At 36.4% G+C, this 12,320-nt stretch overlaps 1 pseudogene; it reads right to left on the minus strand.

Annotated features, from left to right (window-relative positions):
- Positions 1-4,876: 4,876 nt before the first annotated feature.
- Positions 4,877-5,284, minus strand: LOC101407257 (small ribosomal subunit protein eS12 pseudogene; annotated as a pseudogene).
- Between the last annotated feature and the right edge of the window lie 7,036 nt (positions 5,285-12,320).

Below are 12,320 nucleotides of genomic sequence, written 5' to 3' on the forward strand. Positions count from 1 at the left end.
AAATTGGCTCCAAATCCTGTATAGGTTAAACATATGTGGGAGCATGTTTGTGTGTGTGTATGTGTGTGTGTGTTTTTGTGCATGTAACAGAACAAAGTTGCTCATACTCTTACAAGTCACTTATTACACTTCATGTGGAGTAATCAAATGAAGAGAATATATTCATCTCCGCTTAATGTTCAATCACTTTGAAACTTATAAATGTATAGATTTTATCTTGGCCCATGTTGACCTTGAGTTTTAGAAACCCAGATTTGCAAAGATCTGCACAGCCCTTCTTTGAGGCTAGAATCAGTGGCATAATAGGAACTGAGCATAATAGGAATTGAGCAATACGTTTTGAGCATCCCATAGACAAAAAGCTCTTGCAAGAACCTAATAGTGCCCTCTTGAAAGCAATGGGAAAAATTTATCTCGGCAAGTTATAACTGATGCCAGTCATCTCATAACCAAGTAAATGAACACAAGGAAAAACTAGGATGGAATATCTCTTTATCAAACAAATCTGAGTTACACATAGCTAGATGTATTGTTCTATCTTTCCGTGTCTAATTAGTTCTAATCCTAGAACACACTATTTTATTTGGAACTATTTGTAATTTTTGTAGGGGAATGGCTTTGCTGTGTCACTGTATTGTTGTTTCACGTCTCCACATAGACCATCTAATCATGGCTTAATCAAAGCTGACGTGAGCCTCAGCAGAACACCTGGTAATTCTCCCAGAGCATGAGAACATGGAAGGTTAGCGAGGAGCTGCTGCAAGACCCATGCCTCCCTCACTTCCCTCTTTTCCTAGACAGCTGTCATGATAGTTTCTTATCACCTCCAGAGCTCTGATGAGGTATGAGACTTTCTGCCTTGCCCACCTTATGGTACACCTGCAGGCTATAATACTGCTTAGCCACAGCGCAGAATTAATTCCTCAGCAATACAGGCCCAACCATGTATGTTTCATTGCCATATCATCTGGCCTGTTTACTTCTGTGTCATCCTATGGGACAAGGGATATGGCAGGGGGTTATTACCTTAGCTCATCTTGTTTTTCCTGTCTATGCAAGTAACAAACTGGACCCAACAAGGAATGATTGTTTCTGTACTGGTCAAATCTGCCAGCCTTATATGACAACTTTGTTGTTACCTGCTAACTAATTTGTGTTATTACTACTAATAATTACCATATTTATTAGCAGTAATAGATGACCCATATGTCCAAAATATTCTACCAAATATTTTAAAATTTATATCTTCTTAGCCACAACCTTATTTTTTCTTTCTTATAATTACAAAATACAGGATCACTAGTCTCATAAATCTGTCAAAATGTCTAAACTAAGTATAAAAGATTTTGGATACCATGAGATTTAAAATCATATGAGACTTCGTACTGTCAGAATTAAATGTTAACCATAGCTAAATGATAGCATGGACTCTCCCATAAGGGCTTGGTAAATGTATCTCTTTACCTTCATTATCTGTAACTGGTTCAAATGGATTCTCCAGAAGTTTACTTTTATTGGCAGGTCTCATAGAAAAGAAAATATATAACGGATGGGGCCGGCCCGTTGGCGTAGTGGTTAAGTTCTCGTGCTCCACTTCAGTGGTCCGGGTTCGCAGGTTCGGATCCTGGGTGTGGATCTATGCGCTGCTTCTCAAGCTATGTTGTGGCAGGTGTCCCACATATAAAGTAGAGTAAGATGGGCACGGACGTTAGCCCAGGGCCAATCTTCCTCAGCAAAAAGAGGAGGATTGGCAACAGATGTTAGCTCAGGGCTAATCTTCCTCACCAAAAAAAAAAAAAAAAAGAAAGAAAGTATATAACTGAAAAGATACTCAAACATAGTCTTTCTGATATTCCATCAACAGAAAAAATAATTGTTTGAAATATAAAATTATATGCTGGCACTTTCACTAATATAGTCACTTAAAAACCTGCAATTAAATGTGTCATGCAACAAGATCATATTAGATCTGTTCTAGCATGTCCTGAATTACACAGATGATAATTACAGATACCAATAGTTCTTCGAAATTCAAACTTCACATGCTTTTATTTGTAAAATCTGAGAAGCAAAAAGAAATGCTCCCAGTACAAATTCTTCTTCAAAGCAAACAAAGTGGAGAAATTTTGTTGTTGGTCTCTTGACATTCATTATGCTAATAACTAGGAACATCCTCTGAACCAATCAGGTGTGAAGAGAGAAATGCTACACATATCAGAAAGATGAGCTGGTTACAAGAGTGTTTGAAGTCCGAGGGAGCACAAACAGAAAGATAAGGTAACGCAAATATTAGAAACCGCAGGAAGTCATTATCCACATTAGGACTAAATGAAAACAATGAACTGATGTTATCATAGCATATAATTGCATTTGTTGCTTATACTACTGGAAGACTGCTGCTACCGTTTAACCCATGCTTGAACTGCTGATATTTGGGGGGCCTATATCCCCCACCAGCCGTTACCAGCACCATTTGCTATCTTGGAAAGAATCACTGATGGCCTCTGGAGACTTAGCAACCTGTTTTTGCCAGAGAGTCTTTAAGAGGTAAGGGGATGAAAAGTAGTGTTTGGATCCCATCTCCCGTCTACTAATCCCTTATTGATGCCATCCATTAAACAAACTTAACTGGAAGCTAGTTGGCAACGGAACCTTAGAATTAGTTTTCATGGTCCCAGGCCTTGCAATCCAGAGCAGAACATAGATGGGCAGGAATGGACTTGAGTAATAAGAGATGAGAAGTTGGCATAGTTTACAGGTTTTCGTCGAGATTACGTGGCCATTACTCATAGCCCTCTAGGTAGGGTTCCACTGCTCTCCCAGGATGGAAAATAATTTCTCCAATTCAGTGTATTCTGTCTATTTCACTATCCTGCCTACAATGATTGGCTCAGAGGTAAGCATACAAACTAAGAAAGTTTAATTATAATGAATCTTAGAACTTTTTCAAGAGGTACTGAAAAACATGCTTTATCTTTCTCTCTATTTGAATCTAAAAGTATGTGAGATGAGAACTGCTGTAGCTACGTTTTTCCACATGCAGCCCCAGAAAGACACCAAGACAGAATGTACAGCCAAGAGATTGAGAAAAATCAATTAATAATGAATTGTTTGTCTTTTGAAAATAATGTTTGAATCTGGATTGTCCAGATATGTGAAAAATTATTTTAAAAATATTTATTGATTTTTTTCTCAAGCTAGTTTTTTTTTTATTTGTAATCAAAAGTATTCTAGCTGACACGCCTGAAGTAAATGTTTTGAAAGACTCTATAACTTGAGAATAATGTACAAAAATGGTGGATGGTGACAACTTTCAGTTACAGGAACAGAGACGAGCACATTTATACATATGTTAAGGATATTTTCTCTGGATCACATAGTGTAATTATCTTCTTATAGCAAATCCATTATTTAATATGCTTTTTCTGGTGACCTCTATCACATCTCCACAGAATTCCTTTCCTGTACAACCAGAGCTAGCTATATAATTTGTAGAGCCTGGTGCCATATGAAACTCCTTGTTCAAAAAAGCAGGATAAAAGTACTATTTATCTTACTAAGGTATAAAACTTTTCTCCTCTCTTCCATGGCCTCGTTTGACTTTCATGGTATTTTTATTTGATATTTAATATAGTTCTAAGTAAAAAAAAATATGATTGTAAATCATTAACATGAATTTTATCTTTCATCTTTATATTGTATAATGCTGGTTTTAAATGGAAATATAAGAGCACTTAACTCATATGCAGATTCACCCAAATTATACAATTTGTATTTCTTCGTTTGTGCATGCCTATGTATTCATGCTTACCAATAGAGCAAAAATGCTGATGGAAACAAATTCAACTATTTTTAACTTACTTCTTGATATGTGCACTTTATGCCAACACTCTCTTCTCTTGGCTTGTTGATAAGTAAGGAATGACTGAAAGGAAAAGGAACTATGGGTTGACCTGTCTTTCCTTTTCCTTCTATGTCATCATTTTCAGCATACGTGATTGGCTAACAAGAGTAAGAAAGAATATGATAGAGTTTCTTGGTCTTTTGTGTTTCTTAAATGTCAATGCCTTCTTTCTGCCTTGGAGCAAGTTTTGGTTCCACTGGAAAGCATGGTCTCTCAAAGCTGTCAACCCTCTCGCTTACTCATTTGTAGGCATAAAACACTTACCTTGTACTCACTCTGAGTTTCACTGAAAGACCAAACATCATGGATCTACTGGAATTCTGTGCTTATGGTGCATCACCACTGCTATATGTGAAGGTAGTGACAAGGGACGGTGGCAGACATGATTATTATGTGAATCTCCCCACTCATACATATGCTCCATTATCCCATTGGACTTCACGTACAAAATCTAAAGATAAAATTATTAAGCATTTCAGCATGGTAGCAGAAGAGCCTCAAACCAAGAGTGGGACTTTTCCAAGCATAGAGCCTTATACCAAGTTTGCTTACCCATAAAGCTGGCTCTGCCTACAAGGTGAGGGGAATTGTTCTCAAGTTGCCACCTGACCCAGCACATTGCCTACCTCATGGGTTTTTTGGGACTGCCTCAGCTATTCCCACATTTTTTGGTTACCCAGTGTGTCCAGTCCTGGTTGTAGAATCCATTTTCATTCAATCTGTCAGCCTCATCCTGCAGTTCTTATCCTGAAGCTTGGAAATTCCACCTAAGTTGACTATTTCTTTCCTACTGACTCCATAAAACTTCTAGTAGTTTTTAGAGCTGCTTATCCCAAACAGTGATTGCCCTCTTGTCCTAGGCAGCAGCTGGCTTTTTCCTCATGAATTCTTTCCAAGATTTAGCCATTTAATTTGCAAATTATTATTATTATTATAGTTGTTGTTGTTGTTTTTAAGAGTCAAGTTATTTATTTATTTCTTGCAGTTGAAGTACTCCTTGATGACATCCTTGTTCTGAGACTTTTTGCCATAGTCCTTGACCACCACACAACTGCAACCAACCACTTCCCAGGGTTTTCCCTATCTGTGAATTTTACAGAGGCCTACCCATTCCCGTAGTTTCTTGTTATCAACTTTAATTAGGTTGATTGGCATTTGGCACAACTTGACATACGTAGGCTCATCGCAGTTGGATGCAAGCACACAAAGATGGGCTTGGTGCTTGTCTAAGGCTTTGGCAGCTTGGCAATTTCCACGTGCTAGGCTGTCGTGGATGAGGGCGGTCTTCGGCACCTCTTGTACAGAGGTATTAATGTCCATTACACCTCCAGCAGCCATGCCTTCCTCGGCCATGGCGGTGGGTTACGGGTGGAGCTGTATCTTGAATATACCTGAACCTGCACTTCTGTGAGACTCAGAGGTGGCAGGGAAAAAGGAAAATTCATAAATTGGTATTGAGCACCAACTGTGTGCCAGGGACTATTCTAGTAGGTACTTGAACCTCATCACTACCTTTATAGAAATTAAATTCTAGTAAAGAGAGGTAAACAATGAACAAGAAATGTAATAATTAACCACATAGTATGTTAGAATGAAAGAAGTTCTATTTTATTTTATTTATTTTTTGGCTGAGGAAGATTCACCCTGAGCTAACACCTGTTGCTGAACTTCCACTTTTTTTTGCTTGAGGAAGATTAGCCCTGACCTAACATCTGTGCCAATCTTTCTCCTCTGTATATGTGGGTCGCCAACTCAGCATGGCTGAGGCATGGTGCAGGTCTGCTCCCGGGATCCAAACCTGGGCTGCTGAAGCAGAGCCCATAGAACTTAACCACTATGCCACAACAGGCCCCAAGAAGTTCTATTTTTTAAAAAAAGAAAGAAAAGAATGGAAAGTATAGAGAAAGGAAAAGGAATTTGTGATGACAGAGATGAGTACGTGATGAACATTTTGCAATTTTAATTAGAGAAATTAGAATAGGTCTCATTGAGAATGTTAGAGTTGAACCAAGACCTAAAAGAAATGAGAGGGCTAAAATTGCTGAAATCTAGAGGAAGCGTGGTCTAAGAAGAGATGGTACAAAGATCCTAAGGCAGAAGAATTTCTGGTATGTTTGAGAATCAGTAATAAAGCTGGTGTCACTAGAGGGGAGTAAGTGAAGAGGGGAGATCTGAGAGTCAGTGGGGAGCGGAACAGGTCATAGAGGGTCTTTAGCCATGGTAAAGATTTCAGCAGTGAAATAGGGAGAGAATGCTGAGTTCTGAGTGGTATGATAACATGATATAATTTACTTTTGGGAAGTTCACTGTGCCTCCTGTGTTGAAAATATTCTATGTTATATAAAGGTAAAAGGAGACAATTATCAAGCTCCAGATAAGAGATGGTGATGGCTTAAAGGACGGTAGTAGCAGTGGGAGTATGAAAAGTGGTCAAATTCTGGATCTATTTCCCTACAGAAAGTTTACCTCAAAATGATCTCCTTTTTGCAAGGGGCAGGGCAGAGTCAAGTGTCACCAAGCACTCTTATTCTTCCTGTCTCTCTATTTTCTCTTTCTTCATCTAGGGCTTTGAAAATTCACATATGAATCTGTTCCCCCAAAATAATCAGTGAATTATCTTGGGGGTGTTCTTGGCATATATTAATGACCATTCCTTTATGACCCAATCCTTTGTGATGGGTCATAGATAACATCTATTGTCCACTTAGACATGACAGCATTTTACACCGGTCTACTTCTCTCGTAGGTTCAGGATACCACACTAGTACAGAATTTTGACAACTACATTTTAAATTCCACCTGTGAGTCCTATAGGCTTTGATCACCACACTGTAAAAATCATGTGAAGACAATTTTAATAATGCAGAAATCAATGTTAAGAATAATCAGAGTCATGGGGAATGCATTTTATGAAAACAGAATGATAGGGCACATTTAAATTTAGAAAAGGATTGCTATCTTCAAGTAAAACCATAAAAATAAAGTTTTTATTAGAAGAAACTTGAAAAGGCATTTTCAAAAACAATTATGACTGAATGATAAAAAATGGTACACATTTAAATAGGAGAGATTAAATTCAAATATAATGCAGGGCTTTGTGAATTTCAAGGATATGAAGATTATAGAGGTGTTGTGCTGAGTAGTCTTTAGCAAGAAAGCAGCCATCTGTTTTATTGTTTCAATCCTCACCTTCTTCCTACAAGGGTTTTGTTGGTCCCATGAGGTTTTTCGGCTCTGGATCAGTTATCCACGCTTAGTCAATAACTCATTCCAGAGCTCCTGAACTAATATGTTTGGGTTTGTAGTCTACATGGCTTAAGTTAATGATTTTTAAAAATGTATTTACATGGAGAAGATTCAGAGGATCCACAATACTTGCTTCAAATTTCATTTAATTATTTTACTTGTTAAAAACTATAATTCAAAACATATACACTCGATTGTACAATAGATACCAAGTCTTAGGACATGAATGACTAGCAATAGTTTTTTTCAATTATGGAGTTAGTTCAATGCATTTATATGTTTATATTAGAATTTTAAACAGTCTTCTGCCAACACCGGGCATATATTTAAGCCTTTCATTTCTATAAATAAGTAATTGACTATGAAGCTGGTAGGTCTGTATTGACTTTTTTAAAAATTCAGACATGCAAATCTTGCCATGTAAAAGTGTACAGTAGTAGACTATAACACATATTGTCATAATCTACATTTCTTCAACATGACTCCAAACTCTTCAGATCATTTGGCTGATTTTTTAAAGTCTTGAGTGATGATGCAAGATTTAGATATAACATTTCAGTTCATAATGATTTTTTTTTCTTTTAGTGATCTAAGTTTGAAAAAATATTACATTGCTGCTTTTTTCCCAAGCTTTCAGATCAATTTAATTGAAGAGGATCATGAAATGGCAATGTGAATTGTAAAAGAATAATAATAATAATAAAACGTAAGCATTTGCAACTTCTTATGTATGTGAATCAGAATTTTTTTTCAAAATGATGTAGTCAAAACAAAATATAAAATGATATTGAAGTTGATAAAAGATTGCAAATTTCATTAAGAAGCTCCCGTATCAAATGTTTGCTCCCAGACAAACGAATTCTTTCTCGTTGATGTATTGCATTTGTTTCCTACTGCTGTGTAACAAAGTACCATAAACTTTGTTGCTAAATACAGCACCTATTTTTTCACTTACGGTGCTGTAGGTCAGAAGGCCTGTGTAGAATGACTGGTTTCTCCGCTGAGGTTATATCACAAGACTAAAATCAATGTGAAGGCTAGGCTGAGTTCTCATATAGAGTCTATAGGGAAAATCCACTTCCAAAGTCATTCTTATTATTTGCAGAACTCAGTTCCTTGCAGTTGTTGGACTTAATATTCCTGTTTCATTGTTGGCTATCAGCGTTCTTTTCCCCCTCCATCTTCAAAGCTAGCAATAGATAATCTCCTTGGGTAGAATCCCTTTCATGCTTCGAATCCCCAAATGGTACAATTGGTACAATCACCCCGGGGAGTAGCCCGGGCCCTTTTAAAGGATCACACAATTAGGTAAGACCTAGTGAGGATAAACTCCCTAATGTAAAGCAACTAATTTGGGACATTAATTATATCTACAAAATCCTTTCACACAGCTCCCAGATTAGTGTTTGATTGAACAACTAGGAAAAGGTATATGTATGTGAGGGCATGGGGAATCTATGGCCATTGTAGAATTCTGCCCACCATGATTTATTTTTTTTTAAGTAACAGAAATTAGATTATGCATATTTACACATAAAAGGATCTTTTTTTCTTTTTTCATAATGTTTAATTTAAATGAGCATCTCATTGGTATAAAAATATTTGAAAGTTAATAGTTTAAGAGAATACTTTTGCACGGAAAAAATAAATACATCAAAATATTGACCATTTCAGATAGGTAATGCATTATAATTTCTAGTGATTAGTACAAAAGTGATGCATTGATTACTTTGAGTTTACAATTTCAATCCTCAGTAGTATTTTCCTGCTCTTTCCAGGCTGTCATCCCTCCTAAGGCTCTAGATCATTGAGCACAAGAGTCCACTACTGTGAATCAAGATTTCTGTAAAGATTTTCAAGACAGTCATACTATTAAAGAAACCATTAATTCATTTTAAGAGCTTATATAGAATTTATTTAGAAGTAATTTTAGATTTATAGAAGAATTTCAATGATAGCACAGAGATTTCCCATATCCCTTCACCTAATATCAACTAAGCTTAAGGTTGATGTTTTATATAACCATGGCTAATAAATAAAAACTAGTAAATTAATATTGTTACAATTCCATTAACTGAACTAGATATTTGATTTGGATTTCCCTAATTTTTCCACTAATTGTCTTCTTCTGTTACAGGATCCTATCCAAAATACCATAAATTTATTATTTGCATTTATTAGTCGTGTCTCCTAATCTCCTTCAATCTGTGACAATTTCTAGATCATTCCTTGTCTTTCATGACTTTGACACTTCTGAAGAGTATTGGTCAGATATTTTATAGAATGTCACTCAATTTTTTGTTTTCTGATGATTGGACTGGACTTATGGATTTGGTGGAGAGAGTACTGTAGAGATAATATGCCTTCCTAATTGTATGATGTTAGAGGATTACAGGATATCAACAAGAGTTATCACTGGTGAGTTTAACCTTGATCACTAGTTAACATGGTGTCTGCAAGGTTTTTCCATTGTAAATTACAATATTTCCCTTTCCTTAATCTATACTTTAGAAGTAAATCACTAAATCCAGCTCATAATCAAGGGGAGGGAATTAAACTCTACTTCCTGGGGGGAGAGGTATCAAAGAATTTGTTCACATACATAAAAATCAGTACAGTGATTAGTAAATATTTTGTGAAACATGCACTGAGGATATGCAAATGTCATGCTTCTTACAGTCTCTCCATTAATTTTAGCATTCTTCAGTATATTGTGTCTGCAGCAATTATTACTATGCTGTTTTAGGTAATTTTCTAATTCCCTCTTGTCTTTTCACTTTATTAACTAAAATTCTTCTATAAGGAAGATTTGTTTCTTCTCTCCTATTTATTTAATTATTCATTCACATTTATTTAATTAGTCTTCCTTCCTAATTAGTCATTCATTTATTTATTCTAATTTTCAGTTATAATCCAATACTATCATAATTTATCGTGTTGCTCAAATCATTCCAGCATTGGTTGCACTTCTAGGTTGTCGCCCGTGTCCCTCATGCCCCATCCATTTTCTTTTAAGCATTTCCTCACTTTCTGGCCCTAAAGGAGGCTCCAGGCTCATCTTGTATTGTTCCTGCCCCAGACCCAGAATCAGTCATTTCTTCAAGAAACCCTGGAGCCTGTGGTGCCTTGAAGGTAACCATAGCAACCACAACACATAAACCCAGCCAGACTTCTAACTAGATGAATGCAAAACCTGACACTAAAGGGACAGGCGAGTTTGTTGGAGGGCTTTTTTAATTTCTGCTACCTGCTTGGCTTCCCTTTCTATTCTTCCACCAGTAAAACCTGTCTCTTACAACTCTCACCGCTGCATGCCACTCTTATTTTTACTTGATGCTGTAAACATGGTGATGAGATCTGGGACTGGGAGTGGAGGGTGTTCCCTCGAGCTCAGATTAAACCTATTTTGTGCAGGCACTATGAGCCTAGTTCTCAGTCCTGTGACCTTCACAAGTGCCCCTGCCCCTCTTCCGGTTACGGTGGTTGGCCTGGAACATGTTTCTGCCCCTCCTCAGTGGTTTGTCCTGTGACCTCAGTGCTTTGATGGGTTTAAGAAAAGTCATTAATTTGCCCTTTGTCGAGCTTTTTTCTCATTATAAGGATGGGAGAGATGCAATTTCCAGCTCTGTTTCTCTGTTCCAAAAATTTATTTTGAATAAGTAATCTGGAAAGAGAAATTGTAGGGTACCAGTAGAAAAGTCATGAATAAAATAATAAATATTTATAACATTTAATGATCTCCCGTGTTTTTGTTATAATTTATATTAGATTAATTACATGTGTTCTGGATGCCAACACGTAGAATTTCTCCTGGTTAATTCTCCAGCATCCTAAAATTATAAGATTTAGAAGACTTGGAAGAAGTATTATTTTCCATTTGAAATCACATATCATTGCAACTTTTGTAGCACTGTTTCTTGAACACTTTGATTCTCGTGTAAACTCAAATACGATTATCCAATCATTAGTTTACTCAGACAAATCTCAACGATTTACAAATTAGCAGCACCATAAAACTTGCTCTCATCTCAAGGACACATACAATAATCAAACATATCTGAAACTTTACTCACCTAATGTATTTAATTAGTACCTAATTCATTTATTTCATCAAGTCTTAGGAGATAGAGGATACGTTCAGCTGAAACCATGCAGCTCAAAAATGTGATTTTAGCCTTAATCATTCAGAATTTAGGAGAATACGACACATGTAAACTTGTAGCTCCATAATAACAACAGATAAGAGGAATTGATAATTATCTAGAGGCTATTATTTTGTGACTGAGCTCTTTTATTGAGTGAAAGGGCAGGAGATGAGCATGCTTAACTTGCACTACTATATATTCATTGAGTGTTTGCACACGAGCACCACCCTGAAACCAAGTGCAACTGCTCTCAACTCTGGTAGACTTCTTCCTTTTATCGCTGCTTCAACTGGCAAACACACTGCACCAAGCTCTTAGAACTTTTGTATGTGTAGCAACCTCTGACAGCCTGACAGAATGTAAACCAGGTCATCTAAGCAAGCATGAGAGGGACGACTGCTTTTGAACTGGAGTTTGAGAGAACTTGTCAGGATTTTTTTCTAATATTCTAGATACAGTGTGTCCTTTTACAAAAATAGAAAGCCACTGAACTGGAACCAGTCAAAAAAGTATTAGCTTTGAATTATGACACTGTTCACCCATGACCACCAAAAAGCTTTGACATTTGAGCAGGAAGGAGTTTAGTCATTTTGAAGCCAAAGTTAAAGAAAAATAGTACTCTGAAAATTGGTGTGAAATCTTGTAAACAAATATGATAAATTTTGCACATCATTTTCTTTAAACTCTTTTTCTCATTTTTCTTCTTGAGAGGAAAGTAAATTGGAAAAATGACTTTTCCTTTATTTGTCTCGTGCCAATTAGTATATTCAGTATTTTTTTCTGAATGGAAAATAGTTATTATCATGGAATCAGTGAGGTAATAATTTTGCTTTCAAAGAGACATGAAGCCTTAAGAGAGTGAGACTTCCATATTTTTGTCTTATTTCATGATTTGTGATAATACAAAATGTTTTATTTCTAAGTTTTGTTTTACAACATTTCATGCACAATGAATGGCGCATTGAAAAATAACTCTGTGTACTCCAAGCTTTGTGGATGAAGCTACTCTGAATTGAATGACAAAA

This window comes from Ceratotherium simum, chromosome 23, assembly GCF_057802395.1.
Source record: "Ceratotherium simum simum isolate JZ-2026a chromosome 23, ASM5780239v1, whole genome shotgun sequence".
NCBI classification, from domain to species: domain Eukaryota; kingdom Metazoa; phylum Chordata; class Mammalia; order Perissodactyla; family Rhinocerotidae; genus Ceratotherium; species Ceratotherium simum.